Genomic DNA, 10,241 nt, shown 5'->3' on the forward strand with positions numbered 1-10,241 from the left:
CAATGGCCGTCTTCTTCCTCTGCTTCCCTACTGAGGCCAACCAGCGCCAGCATATTTTGCACGTCCATATTCGAGAGCTCAAACCCACTGTTCTTGTACAATTCCCAGACAGCCTTCAGCCTGTAAAGCATCAACCATCAAACGTAGTTAGTACAACAGAGCATAAATTGATTTCAATAAGGTACAAACAGAAGTACACCGGTCCCTACTTTCCAGTCATAGCAGATTGATCAAGCAGCTTAGAGATCATCAGAGGCATGATCTCCTCTGAAACAGACGCAACCATAAGCTCCATGACCTCGAATGTGTCTAGCTTCTGTTTTCTCGGCCTATTGCTGTCCCACTGGTTACCCTCCACCTTCCAATATTGAACCCCATCATTATCTGCCGCCTCTTTGTAGTCCTTATCCTCCTTTGAATAGTCTGGGCCGTGGACAATAAGATGCCTCTTGGTGTCAATATAGGATAGACAGTTATTTGCAGTAACATTCACATTATCCGTCAGCAGGTAGCGCCTGAAGGCAGCTTTGTTCTCCCAAATCCAAAACGTGCCATCTGGGCGAAGTATTCTGACCTGACGCGCTCCATCTTTATCAGCATTTCTGGATGCCTGCCGCTTCCGGTAATCAAGAACCTCTTGGATAATATCTATCCCAGAGTTGGCTATCGCATCTACCAGGTTGAAACCAGGGATTGCTAACCTTTTGAGGACCTGCTTGTACCCTGCGTCAGGGTCATAGATGTCGTGCGCCCTGCACGCTTGCTGAACACCGCATATAAATATGGCACGCACTAGAGGGTGCTTAATTGCTGCATGATGCAGAAACTTATCATACAGATCTGAGGCAAAGGCTTGAAGGAATGTGTCATCTGTTGTGTTCATCAGAGCTCTTCTAAACTGGACAAAATATACAGGTAGGTGGCCATTCTGGTTGAACTTGTCAAGTAAGAACTCACAGGCACGAAAGTCATTTCGCAACCAACCAGCAACCTCTATTGAGATGTTAGGGGATGGCGTAAAGGGGTACATGGCAGTTTTAGTGATCTTGAAAAACTTGCCATTGTAAACTTCAATGTCAGTACTTGCGAAGTGGCCATTCCATGAACGCCCTTGCTTGTGATTATGTATGATGTCCGCCAAAATGCCGTGAACCATCGAAAAGCCATCAGCATTTGGGCTAAGGAACCTCAGTTCTTCATATGCATACCAGCCCACCATTGTCCGGGTAAGAAAATTCGCCAGCTTTTCATGCCTGTGAAGGTAAACTGGAATTAAGACTCACAAATAGTTGGATCTTACAGGAATTTAAAATCATATCAAGTACTCATCGTGCTAATGAAACCGTCTAAGAGGGAGCTTTTCCTTCAAAATAATCCAAGAGAACTAATCTCTTCCTAGAAATCCTATATTTGGGTGTATTCAGGTTCTCGGGGCAAGCTAATCAGCCAACTGAGTAGCTAAAATTTCATCATGGAAGTTATCAAAAGACAATTGCATGTTTAGAGTTCATACCAACAAATATTCCCTATTCCATTATTTAAGCATCACATGGGAACAAAAAGGAAAACAAACTAAAAGAAAAGAGTCTACTGATGGATGCAGTCAAACATAAATAATGACATATTTAAAGACGGATGGTGTGGGATGGAGAATGGAAGGTGCGATTCAAGGGGGGCAGGGGGATGCTTTAGCAAGTTCCACATATCAGTTATCTACTTAAGTTTAATCTTTGCACAAAGTAGAATCGGAACTACAAAACAATAATACAGGGTGGGCATCTTCCTTCACACATACATACCTATTCGGCATCCCAACGAACTTGAACCACAGATTCTGCATGATATTAACAATAGCGATATAACCCTCCCTAGGCAGCATTCCTTTCAAAGTCGTCATCACAAATTTACGGGCTATAGCTTCCAACCTTGCCTTCAACCTGCAGGACAGATTTGGTTAGACAATATATACTTTTTCCAGATGTAAAGAAGGGGCTACTATAATTATAAAGTATAGTGGCGCACCGTTTCTGATTGGCACAGATGTTCATGGCCATATCCCGGTTGTAACTCTCCATGTGATGGTAGTGTACATATAACAACTTAGACTGGCGGTTGGCCAGTGAAATTGATTCCTCAATGTAGAAATCCTCCATGTCATCTTCATTTATGAATCTGATGAAAATTCATTGGGTTATAACAGAGAGAGAGAGAGAGAGCGAGCGAGAGAGAGAGGCTGTGAGTGGAGGGTGGATAAAACATTCGTACCGGCCAAAAAAACGCAGAAAGTTTGTGCACAGCTCATCATCATTAATGGAAGACGAAACACCAAGCCATGATCTGAGAGGTGTCCCAGACGAACTGCTAGTGCTGGGTAACTGCAATTCATCTTCAACTTGTTTCTGTAGCAAAACCCTTGTTTTCTCCAGACGCGTGGCTCTGATGTCGCTGCTTTTTCTGAAAACAGTAAATAAACAACATAATGTATGAATATATATTTTGCCAAAAACAAATAAAGCTACGCACTGATTTACATATTTAGCCGACACATTCTAAGTATAATCATCTATTCAGAAATAGGAAAATGGAGTGTTCAGCAATTCCATGAAGCACCCATGGCAACACTATTATATTATATTTGACCAATCAGAATATAGCTCACACTAGCAATACCTCACATTTAAAACATGAGACACCCATAACGAAATCCTTCACACTTTGGGATTTTCAGCGTGCTCGTGTAACAAGAGTACAAGAGGCAAACAATTCTATAACCCAGATTTCAAGGAAATGAGTGTTGAATGTAGTAAACCTTATGAAGTGCAGAGTCGACGTCCTTCTGAAACGCCTCCTTGAGCCGAGCGACCAGAGGCTCGAGCTATTCGAGTACGGAATGGATCGTTGCTTCTTTTGCCTGACGGTCAGAACTAATAGGCTTGCTAGAGATCAGGTTCAGCTTCTTCTTCAGGGATTTGACACGATTAGTGAGCACCTTCATAGTGTCCGTCTTGTCCCACTCGGCTGCCACCGCCGCTGCCAGCGGCGCGGCCACGGGATTCATGACGCCGCCGTCGGGAGGGGGGTGGAGATGCTGGTCGGGAGGGGGTGGAGATGCTGGTCGGGATGGGGTGGAGAGGCTGCACCACGCGGCTTCCTGCGGCGGGGCATGCCTCCGGCAGGCGGGGGCAGGGGCGGGGCGACGCCGGGGGCGGAGGCGGCTGGCTAGGGTTTAGTGTGCCAAGTCGGCTTCCCGATTTCGGGGCTGGGGGAGGACGGGCGTGGGCCTGTAGGTGTGACAAGTGGACACGGCGGCCGTGTCCGCTATTTGTGTTTGAATCGATTTCGAGGCCGGACTTGCTCATTTGAGTCGCTTTTTCTTTTTTCCTATCTCCCATGAGAAAAAATCATCTACATCAATTGGACTTGAGTTTGTGTCTCACTTAGGTAACTACTCCCTCCGTTCCTAAATATAAGTCTCTTTAGACATTTCAAATGGAATACAACATACGAATGTATGTGGACATATTTTAGAATGTAGATTCACTCATTTTGCTCCTATGTAGTCACTTGATGGAATCTCTAGAAAGTAAATAAGTTCACAGTAGGGGGTTTAAGTTGTTAACTACGGTCACTCTGCTTGTTTGCCTATGGTATTTTGCGAAGTATGGTGGGCGACACTTGGGTGGACAACATTGCAGAGACCATATGCGCGCGGTGTCGCTGGAACATACACGTGAAGTTATTGGGCCTTTATGTAAACGTGCGATGAACAAAACCCTAGCTAGTGCGGTCGAACTAAGACCCAAACCACATCGACCACCACCCCTTCGATCCTCTTTTCCCCCAAATCTCTAAATCGTGGTATGTTGGCCACCGATGCGTTGATCCTCACCATTGCCCACCTCCGCGCCCGTTCTCACCACATCAACGAATAGCTTGGTCTGGGCAGGTCTCCGCCGTCGGGCAATTGTAGTGCCTTTCATTGGATGCCCAAATTATGGCATGTCGGTGAAGTTCTCCGTCTTAACTACCGACACCCATGACATATGGGTAATCTACAAGTGTGTAATGTGGGTCACCGCCTTACCCCCATTCTCCCTCCCATGAGCAACCGAGGGAGAGGGACAAACCCTAGCACCGCCGGCCCTCCGCTCCTCTTATCCTCTGTTGGAAATATTCCCTAGTGATAATAATATTGTATTTTTTTTATTTTCATGTTTACAATTACGACTTTATATTCTAAGCTATAACTGTTATGCTCCTAGAATATATGATTTGGTGAAAAATTCATATGCACATGTAGAATGATAGACGGTAAAACCCGATTCCTAGTCTCACCTCTAGGACTAGCTCAAATGTTGTATGTGACCATGTTTTCCGGATCTTGGGATATTGTTAAGTGTAATGATAGTACCAAAACAATTTTGAGGATATGACGTGCTACCTCTTGAGCATGCGTTAGTTTTCCCTTGAAGAGGAAAGGGTGATGCAACAAAGTAGCGTAAGTATTTTCCTCAGTTTTTGAGAATCAAGGTATCAATCCAGTAGGAGGCCACACGCAAGTCCCTCGTACCTACACAAACAAATAAGAACCGGGGGATTAATATGATGGAAAATAGACCCGGGGGCCATAGGTTTCACTAGTGGCTTCTCTCAAGATAGCATAAGTATTACGGTGGGTGAACACATTACTGTCGAGCAATTGATAGAAAAGTGCATAATTATGAGAATATCTAGGCATGATCCTGTATATAGGCATCACGTCCGTGACAAGTAGACCGACTCCAGCCTGCATCTACTACTGTTACTCCACACATCGACCACTATCCAGCATGCATCTAGAGTATTAAGTTCATAAGAACAAAGTAACACATTAGGTAAGATGACATGATGTAGACGGATAAACTCAAGCAATATGATATAAACCCCATCTTTTTATCCTCGATGGCAATAATACAATAGGTGTCGTTTCCCCTACTGTCACTGGGATCGAGCACCGCATGATTGAACCCAAAGCTAAGCACTTCTCCCATTGCAAGAAAGATCAATCTAGTAGGCCAAACCAAAATGATAATTCGAAGAGACTTGCAAAGATAACCAATCATACATAAAAGAATTCAGAGAAGATTCAAATATTGTTCATAGATAATCTTGATCATAAACCCACAATTCATCGGATCTCGACAAACACACCGCAAAAAGAGTTACATCGAATAGATCTCCAAGAAGATCAAGGAGAACTTTGTATTGAGATCCAAAGAGAGAGAAGAAGCCATCTAGCTAATAACTATGGACCCGAAGGTCTGTGGTAAACTACTCACACATCATTGGAGAGGCTATGGTGTTGGTGTAGAAGCCCTCCGTGATCGATGCCCCTTCCGGCGGAGCTCTGGAACAGGCCCCAAGATGGGATCTCACGGGTACAGAAGGTTGCGGCGGTGGAAATAGGTTTTCGTGGTGCTCCTCGATGGTTTTGGGGTACGTAGGTATATATAGGAGGAAGAAGTAGGTCGGTGGAGCCACGAGGGGCCCACGAGGGTGGAGGGCGCGCCCAGGGGGTAGGCGCACCCCCTGCCTCGCGGACTCCTCGGTGATTTCTTGATGTCCACTCCAAGTCCTTTGGATCACATTTGTTCCAAAAATAACTCTTCCGAAGGTTTCATTCCGTTTGGACTCCGTTTGATATTCCTTTTCTGCGAAACAATGAAATAGGCAAAAAATAAATAGCAATTTGCACTGGGCCTTGGGTTAATAGGTTAGTCCCAAAAATAATATAAAAGTGTATAAATAAGCCCATTAAACATCCAAAATAGAATATATAATAGCATGGAGCAATCAAAAATTATAGATACGTTGGAGACGTATCATGACGTTAGAAGAACGATCATATTGAATTGACCAAACTTGTTTGTTATACTTTGAGATAACGTATGCTTTAGTTCCTTTGACCATGAGAATATCGTAGTCACACTACTGCAGGATGCTGCTAACGCGACAGTACAATCAGAGACCCTTCGACGAAACTATGCGTGATGCATTAATCGCAAACGATGATGTAAAAAACTGTCAAAAAAGATGCAAAACGTTTGCGATGGTGGATACATCAAACACGGTTCAGATTTTAGATGTGTGTGCGATGCGGGGCATATACGGTTGATTGATACGTCTCCAACGTATCTATATTTTTTATTGCTTCATGCTATTATATATTCTGTTTTGGATGTTTAATGGGCTTTATTATACACTTTTATATTATTTTTGGGACTAACCTATTAACCCAAGGCCCAGTACAAATAGTTGTTTTTTTGCCTATTTCAGTGTTTCGCAGAAAAGGAATATCAAACGGAGTGCAAACGGAAAAAACCTTCGGGAGCGTGATTTTTGGAACAAACGTGATCTAGAGGACTTGGAGTGGACGTCAAGCAATCAACGAGGAGGCCAAGAGGCAGGGAGGCGCGCCTGCCCCCCTGGGCGCGCCCCCACCCTCGTGGGCCCCTCGTGGCTCCACCGACCTACTTCTTCCTCCTATATATACCTACGTACCCCGTAACCATCCGAGAGCACCATGAAACCCTATTCCACCGCCGCAACCTTCTGTACCCGTGAGATCCCATCTTGGGGCCTTTTCCGGCGCTCCGCCGGAGGGGGAATCGATCATGAAGGGCTTCTACATCAACACCATAGCCTCTCCGATGATGTGTGAGTAGTTTACCACAGACCTTCGAGTCCATAGTTATTAGCTAGATGGCTTCTTCTCTCTCTTTGGATCTCAATACAAAGTTCTCCTCGATCTTCTTGGAGTTCTATTCGATGTAACTCTTTTTGCGGTGTGTTTGTCGAGATCCGATGAATTGTGGGTTTATGATCAAGATTATCTATGAACAATATTTGAATCTTCTCTGAATTCTTTTATGTATGATTGGTTATCTTTGCAAGTCTCTTCGAATTATCAGTTTGGTTTGGCCTACTAGATTGATCTTTCTTGCAATGGGAGAAGTGCTTAGCTTTGGGTTCAATCATGCGGTGCTCAATCCCAGTGACAGTAGGGGAAATGACACGTATTGTATTGTTGCCATCGAGGATAAAAAGATGGGGTTTATATCATATTGCTTGAGTTTATCCCTCTACATCATGTCATCTTGCCTAATGTGTTACTCTATTCTTATGAACTTAATACTCTAGATGCATGCTGAATAGCGGTCGATGTGTGGAGTAATAGTAGTACATGCAGGCAGGAGTCGGTCTACTTGTCACGGACGTGATGCCTATATACATGATCATGCCTAGATATTCTCATAATTATGCACTTTTCTATCAATTGCTCGACAGTAATTTGTTCACCCACCGTAATACTTATGCTATCTTGAGAGAAGCCACTAGTGAAACCTATGGCCCCCGGGTCTATTCTCCGTCATATAAGTTTACATCTATTTTACTTTGCGTTCTTTAGTTTCACTCTTTATCATAAAAATATCAAAAATATTATCTTATCATCTCTATCAGATCTCACTTTTGCAAGTGGCCGTGAAGGGATTGACAACCCCTTTATCGCGTTGGTTGCAAGGTTCTTATTTGTTTGTGTAGGTACGAGGGACTTGCGTGTGGCCTCCTACTGGATTGATACCTTGGTTCTCAAAAACTGAGGGAAATACTTACGCTACTTTGCTGCATCACCCTTTCCTCTTCAAGGGAAAAACCAACGCATGCTCAAGAGGTAGCAAGAAGGATTTCTGGCGCCGTTGCCGGGGAGTCTACGCACAAGTCAAGACATACCAAGTACCCATCACAAACTCTTATCCCTCGCATTAGAGCAACTCTAGCAGACCCCGCAAAATGCCCCGGCCCGCAAAATAACCGCCAAATTGTGGGTCGGGGCCAAAAATCTGCACGAGTAGACCCCGCAAAACGCCCCGGCCCGCAAAAAATTTTGCGGGGCGCGGCAAATCTTCTCCCCCAACCTCTATCTTCACGGGCTGGGAGGCCGACCCGAGCCCAACCCCCATCCGGCGCGAGATTTGGCGGGAGGGACATTTCCGCGCCCCCTTTCCCGCTTCCCGCACCCTCCGCCACCATTGCCCCCCTCCGAAAGCTCCGGCTGCTCCTCCCCGGCCGTCCCTCGCCACCATGGATGACCCAATGCTGCCCCCGTCACCGTCGAGGTCGCGCATGCCCCTTCCCCTCGGGCGGATCTCGTCGCCGGCTATGTAGGCCCCGCCGGCGTCGCCCAAGCACACGCTACGCCTGCCCGCAAGCGGCAGGGCAATGTGCTTGTGCAAGGCGGGAATCCGGCTGCCCGCGCCGCGATGGCCCGCGCTCTGGGCGGCAATGCCGCTGTGCGATCCCGGCGGGCGGCGGAGAAGGCCGGCAAGGCCGCGGGCGCAAAGCGGAGGAAGGTTCCGACTTCAAGGAACAAATCTTCTTCAACCTCTCACTCCATCCCCCCGCAAGGAGGTGCTCTGGCGATGCCATTCAACGGTGTCGCTCCCCCCACGAGCGAGGTGTTCGACGAAATGGCTGGAAGGTATATCTCTTCGGATTTTGGTGATTCTCTTTCATTTTCGCCATTGTTTTTTGATAGCTCGTGACTTGTTATCGTTCGGTATAGCGGTGGTTCGAACAATGCAACAACCGAGTTCGTGAACTTGTTGGACATGAACGCGGTTGACATTGATCAAGCCCCCTTCGAACCTTTCGACTACAATGAAACAGAGTGCGGCATGGACGATCATGGTTGTGCGGACGACTTGGCGGAGATCGAAGCGGAAGCGTTTGAGAATTCACAAGCAAAAGCTGGGAAAAGCCAAAGATCGAAGAACTACACCATCTTGGAAGATCAAGCTTTGATCAAAGCATGGAGTGCGGTGTCTCTTGATGCATGCACGGGTACTAATCAAACCGCCAAGAGATATTGGCAAAGGATCAAAGATCAATACTTCTGCATTATGAAAAACTACCCCAACAAGACTCCACGCACATTTCGGTCGCTTCATTGGGAGAACATCAAGCCTATGTGCAGCTTGCTTGGAGCAAGTACGTAGTGCACCTCCAAGTGGCACCGTGGAGTCCGACTATGTGAGTTTGCTTTGCCTTTGTTCAAGTTGTGCATCATCATTATGTATCATGAAAAATGATTGCAACATCTTGTTCGCATTGTGTAGGACAAGATTGCTCAACATAGATACAAGGACATGGAAGCTTCAGAAGGCAGATTCTTCAAATTAGAGCATTGTTGGGAGTTGCTCCAAAAGTGCGACAAGTGGAAGTTGATCGACAAAGAGTCCCCACCAAAGAGAGGCTCACTTACAAACATGGATGAAGATGAGGATGACGATGGCCCAAGAAATTTGAACAAGCCCGATGGCGACAAGAAGACTAGAGAGAAGATAAAGAGAGAGCAAGAAGCATCGAGCTTGAGGGAGAAGATTGATGCCATGGTGCAATCAAATGAGTTAATGTTGTTGAAGTCGTTGGAGATCAAGAAAGAGTTGGACGAAAAGAAGGCAAAAGAGAAGCAAGAAAAATGGCAAATGCTCAAGGAAGAGGGGCTGCGCAGAGCTGCCATCGAGGAGAGAAAAGTACGCGCCTCTGAAAACAAATCGTTGTCATTGTTGCTCGCCGAAGAGAACAAGATCATGTCAATGAACCGCAATGACATGGACGACGTCACCAAAACATGGCATGATATGGCAAGAAAGAGATCTTGAAGAGGAGAATGGTCGCCTCGGCCGGTCCGTCTGCCAGTTCCGATGATGTTTTCTCTGCTCCATACGGTGGCAATGTGGATGATTTCGGTGCGGGAGTTGGAACAAGCGACGGAGGTGGCTACGGTGGCTACGGTGGGGCCAATGAACTTCAAGATGGACTCCATGGTGCCGAGTGAAGATCGACCCCCAAGATGATGCCGGACATGGGCGCATACCTTTGCATGCCCTCTTTTGTGTAATGAACTTCGCTTTTATTCGCGAGCAAACTGTTTATGTCATTTGAATTTGAACTTGTTTGTGAAGCCCTATGACAAATTTCAGATTTGCAGTTTTTCTGTTTGCGGGTCGTTGCGCTGTTGCGTGAAGGTTGAATTTTTTTTGAGATTACTAAAGTATGAAACAATTGCTTGGCTTGTCATCGGGGTTGTGCACGATGAGAGCATTCTTGTGTGACGAAAATGGATCATGACTAAACTATATGATTTTTTAGGGATGAACTTTCTTTGGCCATGTTATTTTGAGAGGACATAATTGCTTAGT

The sequence above is a fragment of the Aegilops tauschii genome, chromosome 5 (genome assembly GCF_002575655.3).
Source record: "Aegilops tauschii subsp. strangulata cultivar AL8/78 chromosome 5, Aet v6.0, whole genome shotgun sequence".
Classification (NCBI taxonomy): domain Eukaryota; kingdom Viridiplantae; phylum Streptophyta; class Magnoliopsida; order Poales; family Poaceae; genus Aegilops; species Aegilops tauschii.